General features: G+C 37.9%; 1 protein-coding gene, 1 non-coding gene and 1 pseudogene across 21 annotated transcripts in view; 1 reads left to right on the top strand and 2 right to left on the bottom strand.

The window, feature by feature from the left end:
- Window positions 1-27,598, top strand: part of ERC2 (ELKS/RAB6-interacting/CAST family member 2) — a 999,838-nt gene that overhangs the window by 188,711 nt on the left and 783,529 nt on the right. The window lies entirely within an intron of this gene.
- Window positions 167-27,598, bottom strand: LOC139437672 (lysine-rich coiled-coil protein 1-like; annotated as a pseudogene).
- Window positions 9,354-9,484, bottom strand: LOC111763332 (small nucleolar RNA SNORA38). The gene has a single exon (XR_002796217.1). It is a non-coding gene; the product is annotated as a small nucleolar RNA SNORA38 (small nucleolar RNA).

Raw genomic sequence — 27,598 nt, 5'->3', positions numbered from 1 at the left:
GAAATTACATTATATGTAAGAAAAACGTAATAATACTTCTGGAGAATGAGGAAAATGGGGAGCAAGCATATTAAATACTTTCCGTTCATGTGGCCTTTGTTAGAGGTTGAAGTACTTGTTCATATTAGAAAAGTGATAACCACAAACTTCATGAAATCAACTCCTTCAACTACTTTTTTCACTTCAACTTTGGGAAAACCAAATAAATAGCTTCAAGATCCAAGGATAGACTTGCCCCAAAGCATTTCCTCCTCTGTCCTTTCTTGGCCTTGTTCTTTTTTCTCTTTTCTACACTTATGTTCCTCTTTCTTAGAGGCTACATTTCGGCTTTTTTTCTCTTTTTGATTCTTAAGCTTTTCTCTACTGACACTGTTTCCATCTCTGCTTTCTTTCTTTGGATGCTCTTGTGTTTGTCTAAATCTATTTCCTTCTAACTTTTTTTCCTCTTATGCTTGGGCAGCTCCTCCTCTGGTTTTTCTCTGTCTTTTCCTGATGCCTTTTTCTCTTCTGATGTGTCTGTCTGTAACCGGCTTGATGGGAACTGGTACTGTTTTCTAAGGAGAGGTGTTTGTAAACTCCAGATTCTACACAATATGAGCCACAGTTATATTCTTGCTCACTAATGTTCAGGGGTAATGGTTTTTCTGAGTAGTCCCTGGGGAGGTGACAGTAGCTCAGAGAGTCTGGTCTCAGTCTGCTGTCATGAGCTGGTAGCCACAGAGGTAAATGGTTTTCCACTGTTTGTGAAATATTGTATGATCTTCGGTAAGTCTGGACAGTTTCAGATGGGAGTCTTTGCTCAAACTTTCTATATCTGGGTCTGGAGTCAACCTCTTCTTTGTACCCATAGGTTTCTAAATAGTCCTCTCTCATCTTTCTGAAACAAGTCTTTGGCTCAAAGTCTCTGGCTTTCTGCACTTTGATATAATCTTCAAGTTCATCTTGAAAAGAGTCATCTCTTTTCTTTGAATGCTTCGTTAGGTTGACAACAAAGGATTCTCCTTATCAGGCTGAGAATTTGGTAGAGAAATATGATCATATTCACCCTTTAGGTGCTTTCAGATTTTTAGCATGAATTTTCCCCACACAGTAAGACTAGGCCACAACTGGGGAGCCAAAAATCATGATGTAGAGATTACAAAATCTGTTTTTGTCCAGTTCTCCACTCCTATTCACCTCAAATTGTGAAATCCTTTGTGATTCAAAACATAGCACTATCCCACATATTTTACAAAGGCATCTGTAAAAAGTTTCAATCTTTATTCGATGTATCTTCTCCAAGGCAGGGGTGGGTGTCTACAAACTATTGTCCCCCTCCCTGCCAACACTGCCAGCGGCAAACGAGTCGGGGAGGAGGTGGTGGAGAGGAAGAGACAGCTGCTGCCGCCACTGCCTCTGCCACCGAGCAGGCGGGGCAGGGCGGGGCAAGGAGACCCCTTGGGAGGTGTTGATGACTGTTCTAATCTTTTTACTGGTGATTGTTTTCTTGAGGTCTTACACTTCGTCTAGGGTCAGTGTAGGTTGTTCTTGTGTTTCTAGGAATTAGTCCGTTTCATCTCTGTTGTCTAGTTTGTTGTCATACAGTTGTGCATAGTATCCTCTTATGATCACAATTATTTCTGCGGTGTCAGTGGTAATGTCCCCTCTTATTTCTGATTTCATTTATTTGCCTTTCTTTTTCAGTCTAGCTAAGGCTTTGTGAATTTTGTTGGTATTCTCAAAAAAACAACTTCTTGTTTTGTTGATTTTTTTTTTTTTGGTTGTTGTTGCTGTTGTTCTCTATTTCATTTATTTCTGCCAGTCTTTATTCTCTCTCTCCTTCAGCTTGATTTGGAATTAGTTTGCTGTTCTTTTTCCAGTTCCTCCAGTTTCCCAGTGCCGTTGGCTCTCTGTTGTCATATCGTTCTATGGTCTGTCTTCTATCCTCTGGTTTGTCCTTCCTAATAATCTTCATTTCTAAACTCTTCTCCAGATCTCTCACCCATGTTTTTTCCTTTCAGGTTGCAGCACTTCCTTTACCATCTCTTGCAAATCTGGTCTTTTGGTAACATAGTCTATCAGTTTTTGTTTGTCTATGAAGACTTTGAACTCACCCTCATTTTTGAAGGACAGCTTTGCTGGATACAGAATTCTTGGGTGATAGTTTTTCTCTTTCAGTACCTTAAATACATCATACCACTTTCTTCTCAACTCCATGGATTCTGATGAGAGGTTGGCACTTAATCTTACCAAGCTTCCTTTGTATGTGATGCATTGCTTTTCTCTTGCTGCTTTCAGAATCCTCTCTTTGTCTCTGATATTTGTCATACTGAATAGTAGGTGTCTTGGAGTAGGTCTATTCAGATTTATTCTCTTTGGGGTGCGTTGTCCTTCCTGGATATTGATATTTTTGTCCTTCATAAGGGTTGGGAAGTCTTCAGTCATTATTTCCTCAAATATTATTTCTGCCCCTTTTCCATTCTCTTCTCCTTTTGGGATACCAATAATGTGAATATTTGTGCATTTTGCATTGTCATTCAATTTCCTGAGATTCTGTTCCATTTTTTTCCATTCTCTTCCTGTTCTCCTGTCTTTTCTAGTTCAGATGTTCTGCCTTTGAAATCACTAATTCTGTCTTCAAGCAATTCAATTCTGCTCTTATGTGCCACTAGTATATTTTAAATCTCATCCACTGTGACTTTCATTCCCATAAGATTTGTTACTTTTCTTTGTAGGCTTTCAAATTGATCTTTATGCTCTCTCAGTGCCTTCTTAATATCCTTATTTCTTTGGTCATATATTCTTTAAAGTCTTGGAAATGATTTAGGAGAGTTGTGTGATTATCAGTGATTAATTGTCTTAAATCTTGCATCTCTTCAGGATATTTGGTTTGTTCTTTTGACTGGGCCATCTCTTCCCATTTCCTAATATGGCTTGTAATTTTTTGCTGATGTCTAGGTATCTGAATATGTTGATGAATTTACTCTGATGGCTAATTTTCTTTTTTTTCTTCACAGCTCTTCTTTGATATTTTGTTCATCTTATTGTTAGTCTTTAAAATTGTCCAGCTTAAGTTTTCACAATTGGGCCAGGGACTCACTAGGGGGGCACAGATTTTCTTCCTGGGTTTTGATACAGAGAAGGCAAACAATTTTTGTCCATGCAACTTCCAGAGCAGTCAGCAGATGGTGCTAGTCAGCGTACCTTTCCATAGAGGTGGTGTAGTCTCAGCTTTCCTGTGTTCCTGTGTTGAATTTACAGAACAGAGATTCAAAGTGGGCTCTGCTTACCGAATTCACTGAAGAAAAGCACCCCTACTTCCATTTCCTTTTCCCTTGAAACAGCCAACAGGGAGGAAGATGTCTGTTCTCCTCTCAGTCGGCTGCAGTGAACCAGGTGTTTTACCCCAGCTTTACTGTCTTGGGGGTGGGGGAAGGGGACGCCTTACTCGCCACCACAGGGTTTGGTAACTCATTTTTCATTTTGGTTTCTTCCTCTCTGTCCCTCACCCTCTTGGGAGTTGTGTTGCACTGTCCTGGTCTGCTGACCCCGAAAGCAAGTCCCTTGGACAGCTTTTGGTTCTTTCTTCATTGTTTTTGTGAGAACATTCAGCTCTGCCTATTAGTTCATTGCCATCTCCCAACAGTCCTTCCCATAGGTTTTGATATGTTGTGTTCTCGTTTTCATTTGTCTCAAGATATTTATTGAATTCTCCTGCATTTTCTTCTCTGACCCACTGCATATTTAAGAGTGTGGCGTTTAATCTCCATATATTTGTGAGTTTCCACTTTTTCTGTCCATTGTTGATTTCAGCTTCATTCCATTATGATCAGAGAAAGTGCTTTGTATAGTTTCAATCTTATAAAATTGATTGAAACCTGTCTTGTAACTTAACATATGGTCTGTCCTGGAGAAGGATCTATGAGTACTTGAAAAGAATGCATATCCTACTGTTTTAGAGTATAATGCTCTATAGGTATCTGTTAGGTCTAGATCATTTATCGTATTATTTAAGCTCTATATATTCTTTTTGAGCCTCTGTTCAGATGTTCTATCAAATTCTGATAGTGACATATTGAAGTCTTGAGCTATTATTGTAGAGACATCTGTTTTTCCCTTCATTTTTTGCAGTGTGTGCCTCATGTATTTTGGGGCACCCAATTTAGATGCATAAATATTTATTTTAAGTATTTCTTCTTGGTGAATTATCTCTTTTATTAATGTATAATGACCATTTCCATCAAAGTTTTGCATTTAAAAATCTGTTTTTTCTAATACTGATATTGCTATTCCAGATCTTTTTTGGTTACTATTTGTGGAGAATATCTTTTACCTACCTTTCACTTTCAACCTTGTTGTGTCCTTATGTCTGAGGCAAGTCTCTTGTAGACAGCATGTAGATGGCTCATATTTTTAAATGTGTTCTGTCAATCTATGTCTTTTGATTGGGGAATTCATTCCATTAATATTTAATGTTATTACTGTAAAGACATTACCTACATTATCCATTTTATCCTTTGGCTTTTTTTTTTTTTAAAGATTTTATTTTATTTTATTTATTTCTCTCCCCTTCCCCCTGTTGTCCTCTCTCTCTGTCCATTTGCCATGTGTTCTTCCATGTCCACTTGCATTATCCAGCGGCACTGGGAAACTGCGTCCCTTTTTTTTTTTGTTGAGTCAGCTCTCCATGTGTGTGGCACCACTCCTGGGTGGGCTGCACTTTTTTCACATGGGGTGGCTCTCCTTGAGGGGCACACTCCTTGTGTATGGGGAACCCCTGTGTGGCATGGCCCCCCTGTGTGGCATGGCATTCCTTGACCGTGACAGCACTGCGTCTGGGCCAGCTTACCACACAGGTCAGGAAGGCCTAGGGATTGAATCCTGGACCCTTCATATGGTAGACAAAAGCTCTGTCAGTTGAGCCATGTCCACTTCCCTATCCTTTGGCTCTTATTGTCATATCTTACTATTGTCTAATTTTTTTTCCTTTAATTTATGCTTACTAATAATCTTCATCTCTCCCCTCTTCTCCAAGTCTCTCACCTTTGTTTTTCCTTTCAGGCTATAGCACTCCCTTTCATATCTCTGGTCTTTTGGTAACATCCTCTATCAGTTTTTGTTTGTCTGTGAAGACTTTAAACACACTCATTTTTGAAGGAGGTTTGCTGAATACAGAATTCTTGGGTGACAGTGTTTCTCTTTCAGCTCCTTAAATATATCATACCACTTTCTTCTTGCCTCCATGGTTTCTGATGAGAGATTGCTACTTAGTCTTATTGAAGTTTCCTTCTATGTGATTCACTGATTTTCTCTTGCTGCTTTCATAATCCTCTCGTTATCTCTGGTATTTGTCATTCTAAATAGTAGGTGTCTTAGAGTAGGTCTGTTTGGGTTTATTCTCTTTAGACGGTGTTGTCCTTCTTGGATATTGATATTTATGTCTTTCATAAGTTTTGGGAAGTTTCCTGTCATTATTTCCTCAATATTCTTTCTGCCCTTTTTCCATTCTGTTCTTCTAGGATACCAATAATGCATATATTTGTGAGTTTCATCTTGTCAGTCAGTTCCCTGAGATCCTGTTCCATATTTTCCCATGCTTTCTTTTTCACTTTTCCTGTCTTTTCAAATTTAGATGCTCAGTCTCCAAGTCACTAATTTTATCTTCTATCAATTCAAATGTGCTATTCTAATACATTTTTGTTTTTGTTTTTGTTTTTTTTTGTTAGGAGGTACCAGGAGTTGAATCCAGGACCTCATACATGTGAAGCATGTGCTCAACCACTGCGCTACACCTGCTCCATGACTCTAATGTATTTTTAACCTCATCCATTGTGTCTTTCATTTCCATTAGGTCTGTTACTATTTTTCACAGTCTTTCAAATTGTTCTTTATTCTCATCCAGTGTCTTCTTTTTAAAATATGTATATATTTAAAGACACTTAAGATTACATAAATGTTATGTAAAAATATAGGGGATTCCCATATGCCCCACTCTCTCCCCCCCCTTATACTTTCCCATATTAATAGCATCTTTCATTAGTGTGGCACATTTGTTACAATTGGGGAATACACATTGAAGCATTGTTACTAACCCTGGACTATAGTCTACCTTATAGTTTACACTCTGCCCTGCACAATTTTATAGTTTTTTTTTTTAAGTAGACTTTTATTTTATTTTTTAAAAATATTTTTATTGAGAGCAAAGATCATGTTTGTTTTTGTGTTTTTTTTCTTTCCCTCACCCTCCCTTGCCCTGCTTTTTGCTGTCTGTGTCCATTTGCTATGTGATCTTCTGTATCTATTTCTCTTTTTGTCTTCTCTTCTTGTCTTTCTCCTCTAGGAGTCACTGGGATTTGATCTTGGGGACCTCTGATGTGGAGAGAGGTTCCCTGTCAGTTGTGCCACCTCAGTTCCCGGTCTCTGCTGGGCTTCACCTTGACTCTCCCCTTTATCTTTCTTTTGTTGCATCATCATCTTTCTGTGTGACTCACTTGCGTGGGCACTTGGTTTGCTGTGTGGGCACTCAGCTCACCATGTGGGCACTGGCTTGCCACGCAGGCACTCAGCATGGGCACTTGGCTTGCCACACGGTTACTTGCGTGGGCACTCGGCTCGCCATGCAGGCACTGGCTTGCCGTGCAGGCATGCTTTCTCGTCATCTTTTTCACTAGGAGACCCTAGGACTGAACCTGGGTCCTAGGATTGAACCTGGTAGGCGGAGGCCCTATCACTTGAACTGCATCTTCTTTGCAATTTTATAGGTTTTGACAAAATGTGTAACAGCCTGTATCTGCCATTGCAGTGTCATGCAGGGCAATTCCAGTGTCAGGGAATTTCAGGGCATGTCATGCCATGCTGCCTTGTTTTTGTGAGAGAGTTGAGTCCTGCCTCCCTACTTGATGCCATTTTCCCAGAAGTCTTATAATGGTTTTCATATGCTTTTTTTTTTTTTTTTTCTGGTTCATTTAGAGAATCTTTTCTCTTGCTTACTGGCTGGTCATATTTCCTCTTGTATATAAACTGCCTAACTGCCTGCTCATTTCTATTAAGTGTCAGTCTCTTCATTATTGATTTGTAGGAATTCTCTATATATGCTGGATAATAATCTTTTGATACTTTTATGTATTTGAAACATCATATTTTGGTTTGGGCTTGCTTTTTCACTTACTTCAGGCTTTCTTTTGTTGAACAAAAGTTCCTAATTTTAACTTAATTAAATTTACTCTTTATTTTTTATGGCTACATTTTTTTATGCCCTATTTAATAAATCTTTCCACAACTTGATGTCAAAAAGAAATTCTCGTATATATTTCTTTTTACTTTTCACATTTAACTTGCTATTCCAACTTGATTTGATTTTTAGATGGTATAATTTAGTTTTTTTCCTTCATGTGATTATTCAATATTCCCAGCACCATTCATTGAAAGATAGTCTTTTTCCTACTGATTTGCAGTGCTGTTTGTGGCATAATATATACAGTGCTCTCATACATATGGGTCTGTTTCTGGGTTCTCTATTTTGTTTTATTTTCTATGTTGTACTAATACTAGTAGATGTTAATTACTATGCTTTGTAAAAATTTTGGTTCCTGGTAAGGTCAGTCTAGCAACCTTTTTGAGGAGTGTCTTTGCCATTCTTGGTCTTTTGTATTTCCAAATAAACCTCAAGATCTTCTGGGCAATTTCTCCCCTAAAACACCTGCTGGGATTTTGATCAGAACCATATTACCTATATATAGGTCACTCTGAGTCTTCTAATCCATGAGCTTGATAAATTTTTCTACTCACTTTGGTCTTCCTCAGTGTCTTGTTAAATAAAGTGTTAACATTTTTCCCATAAAGGTGGGATTTGTTAGATTTATTTTTGGTACCCAATTTTTTGTTGCTATTGTAAATGGTATTTTCAAAAATTGTATTTTCTATTTATGACTAGTATATAAAGGTTGATTTTCTTCTATTGAGTGGATTTTCTCTTATTGTTGTTATAACCAGACACTGTGCTAAATTCTTTTATTTTTAATAATTTATATTCTTTTGGGTTTTCTATGTAATCATATAATACCATCAGTAATGTTAGAATTTTTCTTTTATTTTATGATTATTATTCCTCCTATTTATTTTCTGTTCTTAATGTTGTGACTCAGTTCTCCAGTAGAAGTGTCTAGAAATGTTGCTTAAGGAGTGATAGTGGGCAGCATTATTTTATGCCTCTGTTTAAATGGAGTGTCTCCAACATTTTACCATTAAGAATGACATTTGCTGTCAATTTGCTGTAGATATGCCCTATAAATTAAGGAAGTTCATTTTCTATTCCCAAATTAGGATTCCTTAAAAATATGATGACTTTCTTTGTACCCATTGAACTGATCATATAATTTTTCTTCTTTACTCTGTTAATATGGTGATTTACGTAAATAGGCTGTTTAATGTTGAACTATCCATTAATTCCTAGAAGAAATCCAATTTGGTCATGATGTATTTGCTTTTCTATATACTTTTGAATTCAGTATGATAATAATACTCATTTTTTAGGTGCAAATTTGGTTGATAACTTACCTTTCTTGTATAGTCCATGTCTAGCTTTGGTGCCAAGATTTTCAAGTCTCATAGAATGAATAGGGGGAGGGTTTCTTTTTCTTTTCCCTAAAAGAATTTGTGTAAATTGGAATCATCTGGGATTTCTTTGTGGAAAGATTTTTAACCTACTGACTCAATTTATTTAATACCTATAGAACTCTTCAGACTTCCTATTTCTCCTAGAGTCAGATTTTGTTCCAAGTTCTGTTGGGTTATAGCTCCGTATTAGTCAGCCAAAGGGATGCTAATACAAAATACCAGAAATCTGTTGGTCTCTATAAAAGTATTTATTTGGGGTAGAAGGTTACAGTTACCAGCCACAAAGTGTAAGTTACTTCCCTCACCAAAGTATGTTGCCAGGTGTTGGAGCAAGATGGCTGTCAGTATCTGCAAGGGTCCAGCCTTCCGCTTCCTCTTCAGGCTCTGTGGTCCCAGCTTCTTCTGATATCAGCTGTAGGCTAGGATAAGTCTTGTCTCTCTCCCAGGGCTCATTTCTCTCCAGAATCAGCTGCTCTGTTCTCCCCACAAGGCCAGCTGTAGAATATCAGGCAAATGGCTTATCTCTCTTCCTGGGACCTCTGCCACATCTAATGGAGCCTTCTCTCTTTCTTCACATAGCTCCTTCTCTTTGTATTTACTTCCCAGTGCCCCAGCATTAAACTCCAGCATCAAGACTCCAACCAACTCCTCTGCCTTGTCGTTTTCTCTGTGAGTCTCCACCCACCAAGGGGGATGGAGACTCAACGACCTACTGATGTGGCCCAATCAAAGCCTTAATCATTATTATTATTATTTTTCTCTGTGGGAAAGGGTGATCTTGAGTCTACAGGGAGCAAGCGGGCTCCAGACTTTCCAAGTCCACATCTCTTTGCCTCCAATTCTTATGTGTCCAAGGACAGGAAACCACAGACACGCCTTTATAGGAGGGTTAATCATTATTTAAATAAGTAAAAGAGAAACCTCTGAATCTAATATAATCTAGTATGCACAGAGGAACAGTTTACAAACATTCAATATCTATTTTTGGAATTCATAAACAATATCAAATTGCTACACCAACTATAGGGTTTTTATTTTTAGTTGTGTTTTATTTGTTGCTGCATCCATTTTATGACTTCTTTTTTCCTCCAATTTTTTTTTCTTAAGATTTATTTATTTATTTAATCCCCCCCCCCCCCCCAGTTGTCTGTTCTCTGTGTCTTTTTGCTGCGTCTTGTTTCTTTGTCCTCTTCTGTTGTCGTCAGCGGCATGGGAAATGTGGGCAGCGCCATTCCTGGGCAGGCTGCACTTTCTTTCGCGCTGGGCGGCTCTCCTTACAGGTGCGCTCCTTGCACATGGGGCTCCCCTACGCGGGGGGCACCCCGTGTGACACGGCACTCCTTGCGCGCATCAGCACTGCGCATGGGCCAGCTGCACACGGGTCAAGGAGGCCTGGGGTTTGAACCGCAGGCCTCCCATGTGGTAGACGGACGCCCTAACCACTGGGCCAAGTCCGTTTCCCTTCCTCCAATAGTTTTATTAGAGTACTTATAACCTTATGGAAAATTCGTACGGAAGTACAGAGTTCCCAAATACACCATCCCAGCTTTCCCTGTTATTAACATTTTGCATTAGTGTGGTACCTTTGTTCCAATTGAGGAAACAATATTGTTATAATTAGTTTACTTTAGGGTTTGCTCTGTGTTGTACATTTTTGACCTTTTAAATCATTTTAAAATTGTGCTTATATATGTGTGTATATACACATATGTATCTTACAGTTTCCCGTCTCAACCACTCCCAAGCGTGCAATTCAGTAGCATTCATCATATTCACAATGTTGTGCTACAAAAAATTTTTCTTCACCCCAAACAGACCCTTTATGTATTAACTTCCCATTCCTCTACCCAGCTCCTGGCAAACCTGTACTATACTTTCTGTCTCTGTGAATCAGTGTATTTTTGTTATTTCATATATGTGGAATCAAACAATATATATCATTTTGTGCCTAGCTTATTTCACTCAACATATCTTCTAGGTTCTCCCATGATATAACACGTCTCAGAACTTCATTTTAACAACTGAATGATATTCCATTGTACATATATACTACATTTTGTTTACCTATTTGTCTGCTCTTAGACACTTGCATTGCTTCCACTTTTTGGCTTTGTGAATAATGCTGTCATGAGCTTCGGTATACCATTTGAGACCCCATCTATTGGATTTTTGTTTAATTAGAGAAGTTGTGGGTTTATAGAAAAAGTCATACATAAAATATAGGATTCCTATATACCATTCTTTTTTTTTTTAAAGATTTATTTTATTTATTTCTCTCCCCTTCCCCCCTACCCCAGTTGTCTGTTCTCTGTGTCCATTTGCTGCATGTTCTTCTTTTTGTCTGCTTTTGTTGTTGTCAGCAGCATGGGAATCTGTGTTTCTTTTTGTTGCTTCATCTTGTTGTGTCAGCTCTCTCTGTGTGCAGCACCATTCCTGGGCAGGCTGCACTTTCTTTCTCACTGGGCGGCTCTCCTTACAGGGTGCACTCCTTGCGCATGGGGCTCCCCTATGTGGGGAGTACCCCTGTGTGGCACGGCACTCCTCATGAGCATCAGCACTGCGCGTGAGCCAGCTCCACATGGGTCAAGGAGGCCCGGGGTTTGAACTGCGGACCTCCCATGTGGTAGACGGACGCCCTATCCACTGGGCTAAGTCTGCTTCCCCCGTATACCATTCTGTTATTATCATCTTACATTATTGTGGTACATTGGTTACAGTAGACGAAAGCATGTTTGTTAACTATAGTTCAAGGTTTAACACTGTGTTGCACAGTACAATAGATTAAAAAAAAAAAATTCTAGCAACAGGGAAATGGCTGTGGCTCAATCAGTTTAAATGGCTGTGGCTCAATCAGTTGGGCTCCCGTCTACCATATGGGAGTCCCTGGGTCCGCGTCCCAGGGCCTCCTTGTGAAGGCAGGCTCACCAGCATGCCGCAGAGAGCTGCCAACCTGCAAGCGCCACGGAGAGCTGACTCAGCAAGGTGATGAAACAAAAAAGGGGGGAGACAAGTAAAAAACACAGAAGAGCACGCAGCGAATGGACACAGAAAGCAAAAACAAGCAAGCCGCGGGGGTGGGTGGGGGGATAAAAAATACAAAAAAAAATTCTAGCAACATATATAACCACCTAAATCTTAACCCCTTTTAACCACATTCAAAGCTATAATTCAGTGCTGTTCACAGTGTTGGGCTATCATCACCACCTCCATTAACAAAACTTTAACATCATACTAAATAGAAACTCTGCATGCTTTAAACCTTAACTTTTCATTCCCAGTTCCATCCCCTGGTAATGTATATTCTAGAATCTGACTCTACGAGTTTGTGTATTCTAATCATTTCATATGAATGAGATTATACAATATTTGTCGTTTTGTGTCTGGCTTATTTCGGTCAACATGATATCTTCAAGGTTCATCCATGTCGTTGCATGTACCAGAAATTCACTTTTCAAGTCTGAATAATATTCCATGATATCTGTCTACTAGATTTTATTTATCTGTTTGTTGGTTGATTGACACTTGAGTTGCTTCCATCTTTTGGCAATTGTGAATAAAACCACTATAAACATTGGTATGTGAGTATCTGTTTGAGCTGTGCCCTTCAGTTCTTTTGAGTATATACTTAGAAGTGGAATTTCTGGGTCCATGATAATTTTATACTAAACTTTCAGAGGAACCACCAACTGTTTTCCATAGCAGCTGCACCTTTGTACGTTCCCGCCAACAATGAGTGAGTCGTTCTATCTTCTCCAACACTTGTAATTTTCCATTAAAAAAAAAGTAGCCATTCTAGTGTGTGTGAAATGGTATCTCATTTTGGTTTTGATTTGCATTTCTCTAATGGCTAATGACTTTGAACATCTTTTCATGTGCTTTTTGGCCATTTACATATCCACTTTGGAGAATGTTTTTTCAAGTCTTTTGCCCATTTTTAAATTCTTTTAAAATTTAATTTGAAGGATTTCTTTATGTATTCTGGATAGTAAACCCTTATCAGATATGTGGTTTTCAAATATTTTCTCCCATTGTATAGGGTATTATTTTACTTTCATTATAAAGTCCTTTGATGCACAAAAATTTTACATTTTGATGGTCATATTTATCTATTTATTTTTAATACCCATGTTTTCAATGTAAAGTCTAAGAAACAATTGCCTAATAATAGGTGCTGAAGACACTTCTCTATGTTATCTTCTAGGATTTTTTAGTTCTGGTTCTTCTATTTAGATCTTTGATCCATTTGGTATTGATTTTTGCATTCGGTGTGAGCAAGTGGTCTACCTTCATTCTTTTGCATATGGAGAATCATTTTCCTCAGTAACCTTTGTTGAGGAGACTGTTCTTGCCCAATTGAAGTTTTTGCTCCCTTGTCAAAAATCATTGGCCATAAATGTGAGGGTTGATTTCTGAAATTTGAATATGGTTATTGGTGTAAATGTCTGTCCTTATTTTAGTACTATGCTGTTTTGATTACCATGGCTTTGTAATAAGTTTTAGGATCAGGAAGTCTGAGTATCCAACTTTATTCTTCATTTTCAACATGATTTTGGCTCTTCAGGGTCCCTTATCCTTCCATATTAATTTGATGATTGGCTTTTCCATTTCTGCAAAGAAGGCTTTTGGAATTTTAATTGGGATTGCTTTCAATCTGTAAATTGCTTTGAATAGAATTGACATATTAATAATATTTAGTCTTTCAATCCATGACCTTGGAGTATTCTTCCATTTATTTAGGTAGTCTTTGATTTCTTTTAGCAGTGTTTTGTAGTTTTCTGTGTACAAGTCCTTTATATCCTCAGTTAGATTTATTCCTAGAATTTCATTCTTTTAGTTGCTATTGTAAATGGAATTGTTTTCTTGATTTCTTCTTCCAAATGTTCACTGTTTGTGTATACAAACACTGCTGATGTTTTGGTGGTGTTCTTGTACCCTACCACTTTGCAGGATGCATTTAGTAGCTCTAGGAGCTTTGTTATAGATTTTTCAGTATTTTCTGTGTTTAGGGTTATGTAATCTGAAAATAGGGAAGGTTTTACTTCTTCCTTTCTAATGGGGATGGCTTTTATTTATTTTTCTTGCCCAGTTGCTCTGGCTAGAATTTCTAGTACAATGTTGAATATAGTGGTGAAAGTAGGCATCCTTTTCTTCTTAATCTCCAAGGAAGTGTTTACCACTTAGTATGATGTTAGCAGTGGGTTTTTCCATAAATACCCTTTATCAAATTGAGGAAGTTTCCTTCTATTCCTAGTTTTCTAAGTGCTTTTTTTTTTTAACCAAGAAGAGATGCTGGGTTTGCCAGATGTCTTTTCTGCATCAGTTGAGAGTATCATGATTTTTTAAAATTAAAGTTTATTAGAGAAGTTGTAGGTTTACAGAAAAATCATGCATAAAATGGAATTCCCCTATATTAACACTATTATTAACACCTTGCATTAATGTAATAAGATGATGTTATAAATCATGAAAGAACATTTTTAATAATTGTACTATTAAGTATAGTCAGTCTATCATTTATAATAGAGTTCACTGTCAGTTTTATTGCCCTTTTCAAAGAACCAATTTTTGATTTTGTTGATTCTCCTTATCGTTTATTTTTATTTTCTATTTCATTTATTTCTATTGCAGTCTTTGTTATTTCTTTCCTCTGCTTGCTTTGGGTTTAGTTTTTGCTTCTTTTTCTAGTTTATCCAGTTTTGAGGTTAGATCTCTGATTCAAAGTCTTCTTTTCTAATGTAAGCATTTAGAGCTATAAATTTCCCTTTCAGCACTGCCTTTGCCACATTCCATAAATTTTGATAGATTATATTTTCATATGTATTTTCAGTAAGATATTTCCTAATTTTGCTTCTGTTTCCTCTTTAACCCATTGGTTGTTTAAAAGTAGATTGTTTAATTTGCATTATTTGTGAATTTTCCTTTTCTCCCTCTGTTATTGTTTCTAGTTTCATTCCATTGTGGTCAGAGAATATACATTGTATGATTTCATTATTTTTTAATTTATTGAGACTTGTTTTGTGACCCAACATATGATCCACCCTGGAGAATGATCCATGTGTACTTGAGAAGAATGTGTATTCTGTTTTTGTCAGCTGCAGTGTTCTGTATATGTCAGTTAGGTCTAGTTGTTTTAATATATCATTCAATCCCTCTACTTCCTTACTCATCTTCTGACTAGATGTTCTATCCATTATTGAGAGTAGTGTGTTAAAGTCTCTTATTATTAATGTAGAACCATCAGTTTCTCCTTTCAAATCTATCAGTGTTTGCTTAATATATTTTGAGGTTCTGCTTGTGGGTGCATATATATTCATAATTGTTACATCTTCCTGTTGAATTGTACCCTTTATCAATATATAATGAACATCTTTGTCCCTTGTAACTGTTTTTGACTTAATGTCTCTTTCATCTGGTATCAGCCTAGCTACCCCAGCTCTCTTTGGTTATCACTTGTATAGTATATATATTTTTTTCCATCCATTCAACCTTAGTTTGCTTGTATCTGTGAATTTAAGGTGAGTCTCTTGCAGACAGCATATAGTTGGATCATGCTTTTTTACCCATTCTGCCAATCCCTGCCTTTTGACTTAAAATCACTACTGATTCTATTTGCTATTTATCCTTTTTAAAGTCTTATAACTTTTTTGTCTCTCATTTCTGCTAAAGCCTATCTTATATTTATTTGCTTTCCTGTGTTGTACCATACTGAGTTCCTTCTCATAATCTGGATATATTTTTCTTCTATTTTCCTTGTCATTATCATAGGGTTACCAATTTACCTTCCTAAATATATAACAGTCATATTTGATTTGATACTTAATTAGCATGTACTTTTCCTATACCCCTTTGTCTCCCCAACATTTTTTTGTACTTGTCACCACTTATATCTTTGTACACTGTGTGCCCAAAAACCTAGTTTTTTTTTTCATTTCATGTCAGGCATTTGCATTTTAGCACTTATAGGAAGAAGTGGAGTCACATACCAAACATACAATAATATTGGCATTTATAATTACCCAAATGGTTACCTTTACCACAGGTCTTTATTTATCCTTCTTTGAACCATTGTATAGTGTCCTTTGGTTTCAGTTTGAAGAATTCCCCTTAGCATTGCTTATAGGGCAGGTCTAGGAGTGATGAACTCCCTCAGCTTTTGTTTATCTGAGAACGTCTTAATTGCCCTCTCATTTCTGAAAGAGACTCTTGATGGATATAAAATTCTTGGCTGGCATTTTTTTTCCTTCAGCATTTAAGTATTTCAACCCACTGCCTCTTTGCTTACATGGTTTCTGATGAGAAATTGGTCCTCAATCTTATTGGGGTTCCCTTTTATGTAATGCATTACTTTTCTCTTGCAGCTTTCAGAACTCTATCCTTGTCATTTGCATTCAATAGTGAATCAATATATTAATGGGTATTTTTTCTTCAGTTTATCTGATTGATGATTTCTGAACTTCTTGGATGTGTATATTCATGTCTTTTGCTAAGTTTGGGAATTTCTCTGTCATTATTTCTTTGATTATTCCTTCTTGCTCCTTTCTCTTTTTCTTTTCCTTCTGGGACTCCCATATTGTGTATATTAGTGTGCTTATGGTATTTCAGAGCTCTCTTACACTGTTATTACTTTTAATAATTTTCTTTCTTTCTATACTTCAGCCTGACTCATTTCAAGTATCTTGTCTTCAAGTTCATTTATTTTATTTTATTTCATTTTTGCCAGCTCCAATCTTCTCTTAGAAACCTTCCTGGAATTTCAAATTTCAGTTATTGGTTTTTTTTTAAAGTCCAATAATTCTCTTCACCTCCTTTTAAAACTCTCTTATCTATTTACTTAGAGTCTCATACTGCTCATTCATTGTTTTACTGATATTCTTTAGTTCTTTTTCTATGTTTTCATTCATGTACTTTAGCATTTTTAAGAGCAGTTTTTTAATGGCTTTGTTCAGTATGTCCACATTCTTGTCTTCTTCGTTGGTGTTTTCTGTATTTTTATCCTCTTCCTTTGGATGGGCCCATCAATTCTTGTGTCTTTTTGTCTTATACTCTTGTTATACACTGAATATACTAATATTTTAAAATGCTTACTCTGAGATATATTCTCTGAGATGTCTGTTTCTTGGTTTTGTAACCAGCTCTTGATGAGATAGAGATTTTCTTAAGCTTCAGCCCTCCTATAGGGGAGGTTTATGGAAGGCAAATGAAGCATGCAGGGTTTTCTCTGTCTTTCTGGGCCTCTGTCTTATCTTGGACTTTTCCTTGATTGTTGTCTGGATGTCTCCTGTTTAAAGGAGTTTGGTTGTCCCTCTTTTTCGGAGACAGACCTTGCTCTCCCAGGTGTTCGATGCCAGCAGGTATTTGTCCCAGACTCTCCTCCTCTATAATTTTTTTCTACTCCTTTTGTTGTCTCACACTATGTTTGCCTGGAAGGCAAATTCTGGGAGGAGGATCACCCCAGAGAGAACTTTCCCAAGTCAGGTCTTTACTAGCCAGAATAGGACCAGACATCCATGAAGTGGGTGCAGCCCATCTACAAAGTGCCCTGGGAGAGGGGTCAGAGTTTCTCTGATGGCTCCAAAACTAAGCTTTTCTGGCCTGCTCAGCAAATATAGCCTTTCAGATAACTGCCCCCACCCCCACCCCATAGCCCTGAGGAAACGCTGCATCTTTAAATCTCCGTTGCCTCTGCCTCTGTCCATGGAGGGTTGCAACATTGGTTGTGCCACTGGTTGCCCTCAGAACTAGATTCCTGATGATCTGAATTTGCTAATCATTCATAATCACAGTGAACCTGTGATCACTCATAGAACATCCCATGAAAAAAATTTCAAAATTCCTTCTGAAGTTAGGAGTCTTAAAATGTGATCTAAAAAAGAACATTTTGCTGAGAAATGAAAGATGGGACTGGAAAAATAATTGATCCAATTTGATCTCATAAATATTAAAACTGCACTTACATTAAGGGTGTATTTTCTATTTTGTTTTTTTTAAATTTATAATACTTCTTTTTAAAAAATATCTGTATATTTTTAAAGTGTGGTACATTTGTTACAATTGAGAAACACATTTTGGAGCATTGCCACTAAGCATGTATTATAGTTTACATTGTGGTTTACATTCTCTCCCACACAATTTTGTAAGTTATGACAAGATATATAATAGCCTGTATCTGTCATTGCAATGTCATTCAGGACAATTCCCAAGTCCTGAAAATACTCCCATATTACACCTATTTTTCCCTATTCCTCCCCTCAGAACCTCCAATGGCCACTGTCTCTACATCAATGATAACAGTTCTTTGATTGCTAGAATAACTCAAAAAGCCCATAGTAGAGTAATTGTAAGTCTACTCTAGTTCATTGTTCATCTCCCAACCTGAGAATTTTGGGATGGTGTTGCCCACTCTGCCTCTAATTGAGGGGGGACTTAGAGCTCATGGGGCAGATGGATGGGACTATTTTGCTTGTGTTTGCAGACTCTCTTTGTTCCTTGGGATGGTTGTTGTCCATCATCCTCTCCTTGTTAGTTGTCCTGGGTGAGTTCAATGACCTGGAGAGTAGGTGTTGCAATGCTGTTGAGATTCAGAGCCCAGCTGGCACATGGAAAGCCCAAAGATTTAAGTCTCTTGTACATACATCTATCAACTCTAGTACTCAGATAGAAGGGGCAGAAGAGCCATGTGTAGGAAAACCACAACTGAGTCCAACTCTGTCACACTGAGGAGCATAAATTCCAAAGTAGGGACCTCTGGCAGGGTGCCAGACTTCTGAGCTCTCTGCCCTGCCTGTAGTGTCTGGATGTCGCTAGAGCCCTCAGGAGCCCTGCTAATTTGAGGCAATATTTCCTCTGGCAGTCAATGAGATACTGCTGAGATGTGCATAAGCATAACCTCTGAATTGACCTCACAACTCACTTTGAGTCTCTTAGCCATATAAACTCATTTGTCTTTACTCTTTGCTCCTTTTGGTCAAGGTCTTTTTCCAGTTGCATTGCTAGTTGGTGCTTGGTTGTAATCCCTTGGTGCCAGGGAGGCTTATCCCCAGGGGTCATGTCCCTTGCCAAGGGGAAGGTAGTATATTTGTATGCTGAGTTTGGCTTAGAGAGAGTCCACATTTGAACAACAAGGAGGCTCTCAGGAGGTAACTCTTAGGCACCCTGCCATACTAGGCTAAGTTTCAATTTCAAAAGAAAAGGTTCATAAGTACAATCATCACTATCAAGGGTGGGTAATGGTTCATCCTCCTCCACTAGTCACTTCTTGCTGTACCATTAGAGAATGTGGCAGAGCTCCCCAGATGGGAATTCAGTATTCTTTTGGTTATTGTGTGAGTCTCCATCCTCTATGACAATGCCCCATGAACACTTGAACACATAGGTATACCCCAGGTGAACCTCCCCCCCATGCATCTCCCATCTCTGACAGTCTGCAGCAATGATCCTCCCCTGCTGCAGTTGTAACCCTTCTGTGATCCAAAACTTCTTCAAAATTGAGGCCAACAAAATAACTGAATACAATTAATAAGAAAATGAAATAATAATGATAGTTTAAAAATGAATAAAATACAAATTTTAAAAAATTGAAATAATAAAAAATAAAAAAATATAAAATTAAAAAAAAATTTTTGACATTATATCTTTCATTACTCTAAGATCTGTTGTCTTTTAAGTACAGTGACATTTTCTTCTGTTTATTCCCTCAGTGTCTTATTTTTTTTCATTTTGTCTTCAAAGAAGCTTTAGGTTACCAAAGTCATAAAGAGAATATAGGTGATTTCCATTTACCCAACATCCTTCCCCTTTTTCCCTTTCCCCTATTAATAACATTTCACATGTGGATGGTACATTTGTTATAATTGATGTGCAATATTGAAACATTGCTACTAAACATAGTCAATGATTTATATTATGGTTTACATTTTTATAAATCTTGATGAAATTTAACATGGTCTATATCCATCATTGCAAGATGATGTAGAACAATTCTATTACCCCCAAAATGCCCCAATACTCCATCTATTCTATTTCCCTTTCCTCCTCCCCTCAAGACCCACAGTCACCACCAAGATGAACTCATTGAAGGACAGGAGTCATAGTTACTTGCAGCAACAATGAGAGCTTGACATATTGGCCTATCCTCCCCTATTAGACACTGCCTGTGCTCTTGAGAGACTCCTGCCCCTCTCTTTGAGATTATAGGAGGACTCCCCAGGATGGGAGTCCAACACCTTCTGGCTCATTATGTGGGTCTCCACCCACTGATAGAACATACTATAAGATGAACACTACACATTCCCTAGAGACCTTCCCCAGGTTCACCTGTCCCGCAGGACCCCACATCCAACACCTTAAACCAGTAACCCTCCCCTGCCTTATTTGCCAAAAGAACATTCCCAGTGTTGTAGTTTCAACCACATATCCACAAATTCCCATAGTTTACCTGCTCCTTCCCCCCAACCCTCCCCTCACTTCCATGGACAGCCCGACACCCCTTCCCCTCCTCACAGACCAGCACCACCCAACCCAATAGCATCACTTTGGACATTTAAGTCCATATAAAGAGTTTGGATCCATTACTAAGATCCTTTTATAAGAAAAATTACCAATCTGATTTCATTGTGACCAGCATGTTCTCACGTATTAGAAGTTTAGTTAAACAACAAACAGAAATGCTGTGATCAGTGATTGCCTGTGCCTACCCCTGTTGTTGGGGAAGAGGATTTTTATGTCCCTTTCTGTCACCAGCTGCTAGCCAGGGAGTGGGCCTCATGGTGGCCTGCTGTGAGAATGATGAGTGGGCACTGGTAGCTACTGCAGAGAGAGAGCGGTTTACTCTTCTTACTGAAATTTATCAGCCTCTTCTTCCTATTCTTCCCTGGATGCTGTTTAGTCTTCTCTGTTTTCTGGAGTTTCAAAATAGTAATTTCAGACAGTTTCTGCCTGTGTTGGTGGAAGGACTGAGTTCTGGAGCTCTCTTCTCCACCATGTTCCTTGGAAGTCCTAAGATTTTTTTTTTTTTGCTGCATTTCTGCACTTTTTAAAATAAAAAATTAATAATTTTTGTTAGAGAAGTTGTAGCTTAACAAAAATATCATGCATAAAATATAAAAAAATACAAAGTTCCCATATACTACTATGTTATTAACACCTTGAATTAGTGTGATTTATTTGTTATAATTCATTAAGGAACATTTTATAGTAGTACTATTAACTATAGTCCATCATTTACAGTAGGGTTCACTATGGTGTAAAGTCCTATTTTTTATATTATTCCAATATGTATATAATCACTTAACATGCTGTCTTCTAGGTTCATCCATGTTGTGTGAATCTGAACTTAATTTCTATTTTTTTCTTTTACTTTTTATTCTAGTACATCCACACACCTAAAAATTTCCCCTTTTAACCACATTCACATATAATTCAGTACTGTTAATTACATTTACACTGTTGTACTACCATCACCACCATCCATTACCAAAACTTTACAAGTTCCAAGCAAGTGGGATTTGTCCTTTTATTAGTTGATTCTGATTTCCAGTGGATATCTTATATAACCCCCTAGTATTTTAATTTCAAATACTATATATTTCATTACATATTTTTATTCTTTTTCAAATCTGCTTGGTCATTTTTGAGAATTGCTTTTTCCATGCTGATTATTTCATTTCATTTTATATTTATTTTTAAAATATTAATATTTGAACATTTCTAATATACTTTATATTCTGCATATGATTCTCACTCATGGAAGTTTTCTTTGTGGTAATATTTTATTGTAAGTTAGAATTTAATTATACAAAATTTTTTTGAATCCTTGAGGGCTCTTGCAATTTTCTGCCTTCCAGAAAGGATTTGCGTTTGCTCCTGTCAGGAACCAATGCATGCTAATCTCCCCGGGACTGTTTGAACCCTCTCTGTAAATCCAGGCTTGTTGGGATAATCTCCTCCCTCCAGAGAGTCCCGGTTCACTCTCTCAAGCTCATTGTTGGAATTGACATTATTCCTGTATGGGCTTAACTGTTCTATTTTGAGAATGCTCCTGTTTCTCTCCCTCTCCTCTCTCTCTCTTTGTCTTTCTCTGTTACTGTCACTTTGCCTTGGAGATTTCCGAATTGGCTTTTTTCTAGCTTTAGTGTAGGAGGAGGACCTCTCAGAGAATGCAGCCTACATCCCACTGGAGGCAGAAGTCCTCATGGCCTCCTTACTGTCTATTGTTCTGGGCTGTATCACTGAACTGCATGTGTGAGAGAGACTTGGAAGAAGTTGGATGGACTAAGCTATTTAGCTCTTATTCTGTTTACTTATGTTTAAAGTATAGATTGGTGATTTTAAACTTTTTCCCTTCTGCGAACTGCATATGGGGCTGGTTTTATTATCCAAGGCAGAGTTCAAAGTTTGCATCTAAGTGGGGGTGGGAAGTAGAGGTTAAAAGACTGGGTTAAAAGGCAGGTCTCAGGATAAAAATCCATTTTATTTGTGCTCCTTGCAGAGTATCCTGGGTTCCTATTGTCATAGCTGCTTGGCCTTACTCCTTGATTTCTTTTCAGCAGCAGGCTGTGGAGAAGGAGAGTTTGTCTTTTGTCCTTTGATCTTTAGTGGACAACTGGGGTGTGATCTGAGAATCAGGTTGGGGCCTAAAAAGCTTTCTGATCCCTCATCCAACCACCCCTTTTATATTTGAAGGGAATTAACTGTTTTGCCACCTGTACCAGCTTGTGGTGTAAGTGCTAAATTGACAGCAGTTTGACTGGAACCCAGGCATAAGGTAGCATTATATGGTCATGTCCTATCCCAAAGCACGTGGGAATTTGGAAGCCACAGAGGGGCATGGTTGAGGCTTTGGAAAGTCAAAACCACGGTGTTGGCTAGAAGATTCCAAAGTGGGGCATGGTTGAGGCTTTGGAAAGTCAAAACCACGGTGTTGGCTAGAAGATTCCAAAGTGACGATCCTAGAATACAGTCTTGCAGGTTGTTGGTTTGTAGACACCTGATGTAGATAACCAGCTGAAATGAATGCTCTTGATTATTAGTCCAGTGGGGGTTGGGTGGCTTCCTTTAAATAAATGTGTTTTCATAATTGAGGATGGTGAGGTGATTTGATCTGAAAAAATTCAATAATTTGGGAAGGGGGAATTGAAAAATGTACATAATTTTTCTTACCGTTTGACTCTTAGAAAAGGTACTTTGGCTTTGCCAGACTTCCTGACTTCTTAGAGCTAATTTTATTGAGTTTATTTTCTAATATCTACACAGTCTAATTCCAAAGTCTTAGAAAGGAGGTCTTGGTAAATTGTCCTTGGGGTGTCCCATGCTGTTTAACTCTTGAAGGGACTAGTTATGTGGCAGTTAAATGATTTAGGTTGTTTACTATCTTCCCTCCGTGAGACTCCAGGGTCATTTGCTTTGTTGTCAACTTGGAGAGCCACCCCTTTTGGAATACACGCCAGCTTGGAATCCAGGTTTCCAGAAACTGAAATTCTGGCCTTGCATGTATGCCCTTGGCCCTGTCATTTAACCCTCATAGACCTGATTTTCTCATTTGTACAGTGAGATTAATACGCTAATCCTTAAGATCCCTCTGAGCTCTAAAAGTTCTGATTCTATGTCAGCAGATGGGTCATGTTTTTCAGAATGTGAGGTTTTGCTGCTGTTGCCACCACAACATATCCTAGTTTATCCTGACTGATGTAAGTGTGTACTCTGTCAGGTTCTTTCTAAGGGCTTTGTATTAACTCATTTATTTCTCACAACAACGCTATATGGTAGGAATTATTATTTTTCTCCTATTACACATGAGGAAACCGAGGCACGGAGAGGATATTATTTTTGGTGGATTTTTAAAATTAAGTGGTATTATATTTTAAAATTGAAATTGTGTAAGAAAGAAATCTTCTGGAAGAAGATTGTGGAGAAGAATCGATTCTCAATCTTGCGAAAAGGGGTGCACGACCAGAAAATGTGACTGGCACCCTGAACAAAGGAAAATGACACAATTTATACCCCTTAGCCTAGCATGAAAATCCTTCCTCTGTTTCCCCATAGATTGGTTACTTCAGAGGTTACAGCCTATCCGAGACATCTAACTTTCCCACATAAGTCCCCCAGTTTTGGATTAACTGTTTCCCCCATCACATTCCAACTGTTTTGGCTTTTACCTGCTCCTTTTGCCTCATAAGATATGGAATTTAGTGCTGAGTTGGTATTGACTTAGCTTTTCTTGTGCATTCTTTTTACTGGCTATTAGGATTGGCTTAAGCTGGTTTCCTTTTTCCTGCTTAACCCAGGAGTGGGAGACTGAGGCAGTAGGTTGCCAGGTCACATTAATTAATATTTTTCTTCCTTTCTGCTTTATATTACCTTTATGTGAAAATTAAATGGATCTCCATCTCTTACAGTCTATGTTAAATATATCACTAATGATGAAAATCTTGTAAAACAATTTTTGAAACTTGATTGAGTTGAATTTCTTAAATTGAAAGTAGAACAGCTAAAGAGAGATAGATTGAGATCTCTTATTTCTAATCCCCTCCCTACTCTAATCCCTACTCCCTACTAAACAGAGGATTAAGGCATTTTACTCAAGAATTAATAGTGGAAACAAGGATATCTCTCCCTGCTCAAATTTGAATGTCTTAAAATTAAAAGAGACTGAAAACTCAATGTAAGTATGGATTTGAGAAGTTTCTGAACACTAAATTTTAGGCCAATTATTAGAGTATGTTTGATCATGCTGAAGTCATTTATTGACTAATAAAGTGACTATTTGGAAAGGAGATTTTGCTTCTTAACAAATGTAAGAACTGGAAGCATCTGTCACAACCACCTCTGAGTGAGGAACCTAGTTAGGATGGCTAGTCCTTAATTTTGAGAATTGCTCTAGCTGTCATAATTGCCTACCCATCTGTCTGCTTTTACCACTACTCCCTCCTTCCCCAAACACTCCCTTCTCCAGCCCTCCTGAAGTATTTGTGTCAATTCAGGGGCCACATAGTGTAGTGGTTTGAGTCAAGCTTTGGTCCTACTGTCTGTGCTGGGTGACCTGGGCAGCTGTTTCATCACTTTATGTCTCCATTTGCTCATCCATTAATGGAGATCATCATAGTGCCACCCTCAAGGGCAGATGTGAGGCTTCAAAGAACTTAGGGCTAGATAGACTTTTGCTATTACTATTCTTTAATAGGTCTGGTATCTTGTTTCTAGGCTTTTATACTTTCTCTTCTCTTTGCATCAGTCTTCATGGGACTGACTCTCATTTGTTCTTAAGATGCATCTCAGTGGTGGCCCCTTGGTTTGGGATGTTTTTCTACATGCCCCCCACCTGGGTTAGGTCCTTTCTGCATTTCTAGCCACCTGGCTATGACTTCTGTCATAACCCTTATACCATAGTATTGTTACTCTCGGTTTACTTGTCTGCATGGTCTGTGAGCACAGACTGTGTCTTACTTTTTTGGTACTTTATGAGCATGAGGGAGACACTGGGTGACTGTAAATTGGATAGATAACCATTTATCTATCCTATATCTATTCTCTCCTTCCCTTCTAACCTCCCCATTTTCTTCCCTCCTCCCTTAACTTCTTAACGTCCTCCCCTCTCTCTCATGCTTGGCACTTGATGCATTATCTCAGTTATTCCTCATGGGAAACCTTCGAGTTGGGCTCATAATTATCTCCATTTTGCAGATGTGGAAACAAAGGATCAGGGTGACAGGCACATTGCCTATCCATGACAGAGTTGTCCTTCCAGTGTTGCTACCTCAGCTCGAAGCATTTTGGCAATTTCTCTTTGGAATTCCCTTTTGGCCAGTTTATAAAGTTCATAAGAAAACAAATCTTAGTTTTGGTCACTCTTAGTAAAGATGGTTTCCAGTCGCATCATTCAGATTCATCACGTTTGTCGCTAAATATACATGAATCTTCTCAGAAGCCCCAGTCACCTTCAAAGGACAAAGATTTGCCAACATCAAGGATACATACAGTGTTCGAAAACAGTTGCTAAACCTTTCTCCCAAGAAGTTTGGCAGCGGTTGCTTAGCTGAAGGCCATAGATACTCCTGTGGACGTTGTTTGGGTGTGGTTGAATGGTAAGGGGCTGGTGGAGGAAGGGTGTTTCACTTTATGTTCTCACTTCATTTTTGACAGTTTTCTTGAGATAGAATTTTTATCATACCCACTTAAAATGTAAAACCCATTGGTTTTAGTATATTTACAAATTGGTACAACCATCACTATCTAATTCTAGAATATTTTCATCACCCCTAAAAGAAACTCCCGTGCCATTTAGCAGTTACTCCCCAGTCACACCCTTCCCCAGCCCCTAGTTGTCATTAATTTAGTTTTTGTCTCTATGGATTTGCCTGTACTAGACATTTTATATAAATGAAATCATGTAGTATGAGTGTGGCCTTTGGTGACTAGTTGCTTAGCCCAGTGTTTTCAAGGTTCATCCATGCTGTAGTGTATATCAGTACTTCTTTTTTTTTTTATGGCCCAATAATATTTCATTGTAAGGATATGAGATATTTTGTTTATCAGGTCATCTGCTGATAGACATTTGGGTCATTTCTGGGTGAGAAACCTCCAAAGAATATTTACAAATGGTCAATAAGAACATGAAAAACTGTTTAAACTCATTAGTTGTCAGGGAAATGCAAATCAAAACCACAGTGAGTTAACCTTTCACACCCACTGACAGGGCTGTACTCAAAAAGACATATAACAAGTTTGGGGGAAATGCAGAGAAATTGGCACCCTTATACGCTGCTGGTAGGGATGTAAAATGAAGTAGTCGCTTTGGAAAACAGTATGACAGTTCCTCAAAAGGTTAAACATAGAATTACCAGATGACTGAGAAATTCCATTTTAGATATTTAGACAAGATAAATGAAAACATATGTCCATGTAAGAACTTGTATATGAATGCACATAGCATTGTTATTCATAATACTCCAAAGCGGAAACAACCCAAATATCCATCATTGGTATATACATACAGTGGAATATTATTCAGCCATACAAAGGAATAGAGCATTGACACAGTCCAACATGGATGAATCTTAAAAAAAAAATAAGCTGAGTGAAAGAAGTCAGATGTAAAATACCACATATTATATTATACCATTGATAAAAAATGTCCAGAATAAGCAAATCCATAAATATAGGAAGTAAATTAGTGGTTGCCGGAGTAGGAAACTGGGGAGTCACTGCTAAAGAGTGTGGGGTTTCTTTTTGGGGTAATGAAAATCTCTAGAAATAGTAGTAATGGTTGCACAACTTTGTGATTTTACTAAAAAACACTATTGTACACTTTAAAGAGAAATTTTATGATAGATGAATGATATCTCGATAAAAAAGAAATAAAATGGAAGTTTCGATACATGCTTTAGAGACAGAAAGTAGATGAGTGTCTGCTAATGGGTGAGGGATTTCTTTTTGCGTGGATGAAAATGTTCTAAATTTGATTGTGGTGATGGTGGCAAAACTTTGTGACTCTACTAACCTATGAATTTTACATTTTTACAGAGGGGAATTATATGATATGTGAATTACATCTCAAAAAAGCTGTTAAAAATGAATTCATAGTTCCCATCATTAAATACATACCATTTGCTTCCTCTGCATTCAGTATTGCATGAGGACTCATGGCACACGGATAAGAAAGTATTTGTTCCCTGTACTCTAGGGATTTCTCAATGGGCATTCCTAGATGGGAAAATGGAATGGATACACATAAAGATTATTACCAAGATGTTGTATCACCCAGTGCTAGTTTCAGAAAGATATCTGCAACTCTGGGTGTTGGCCATAGGAATTCAGAAAGCTCTTCAATATGCATTACAAAACCATCAGTTCTCATCAGGCAGGAGTTCCGCCTTATGTCTGCAGGCAGTGGGATGTGTTTGGTGAATGAATGAGTAACTGCTGTGTCGTTGGAGCATCCACGTCTGTCCTGGGATAAACTGTCGTTGGGCTTGTTACTTTCTGCCCTGATCAGCTTGAGGATGGCCAT

This window comes from Dasypus novemcinctus, chromosome 26 (assembly GCF_030445035.2).
Source record: "Dasypus novemcinctus isolate mDasNov1 chromosome 26, mDasNov1.1.hap2, whole genome shotgun sequence".
NCBI lineage: Eukaryota > Metazoa > Chordata > Mammalia > Cingulata > Dasypodidae > Dasypus > Dasypus novemcinctus.
The sequence above is the reverse complement of the archived record's forward strand: the minus strand, read 5'-3'. Positions and strand labels throughout refer to the sequence as shown.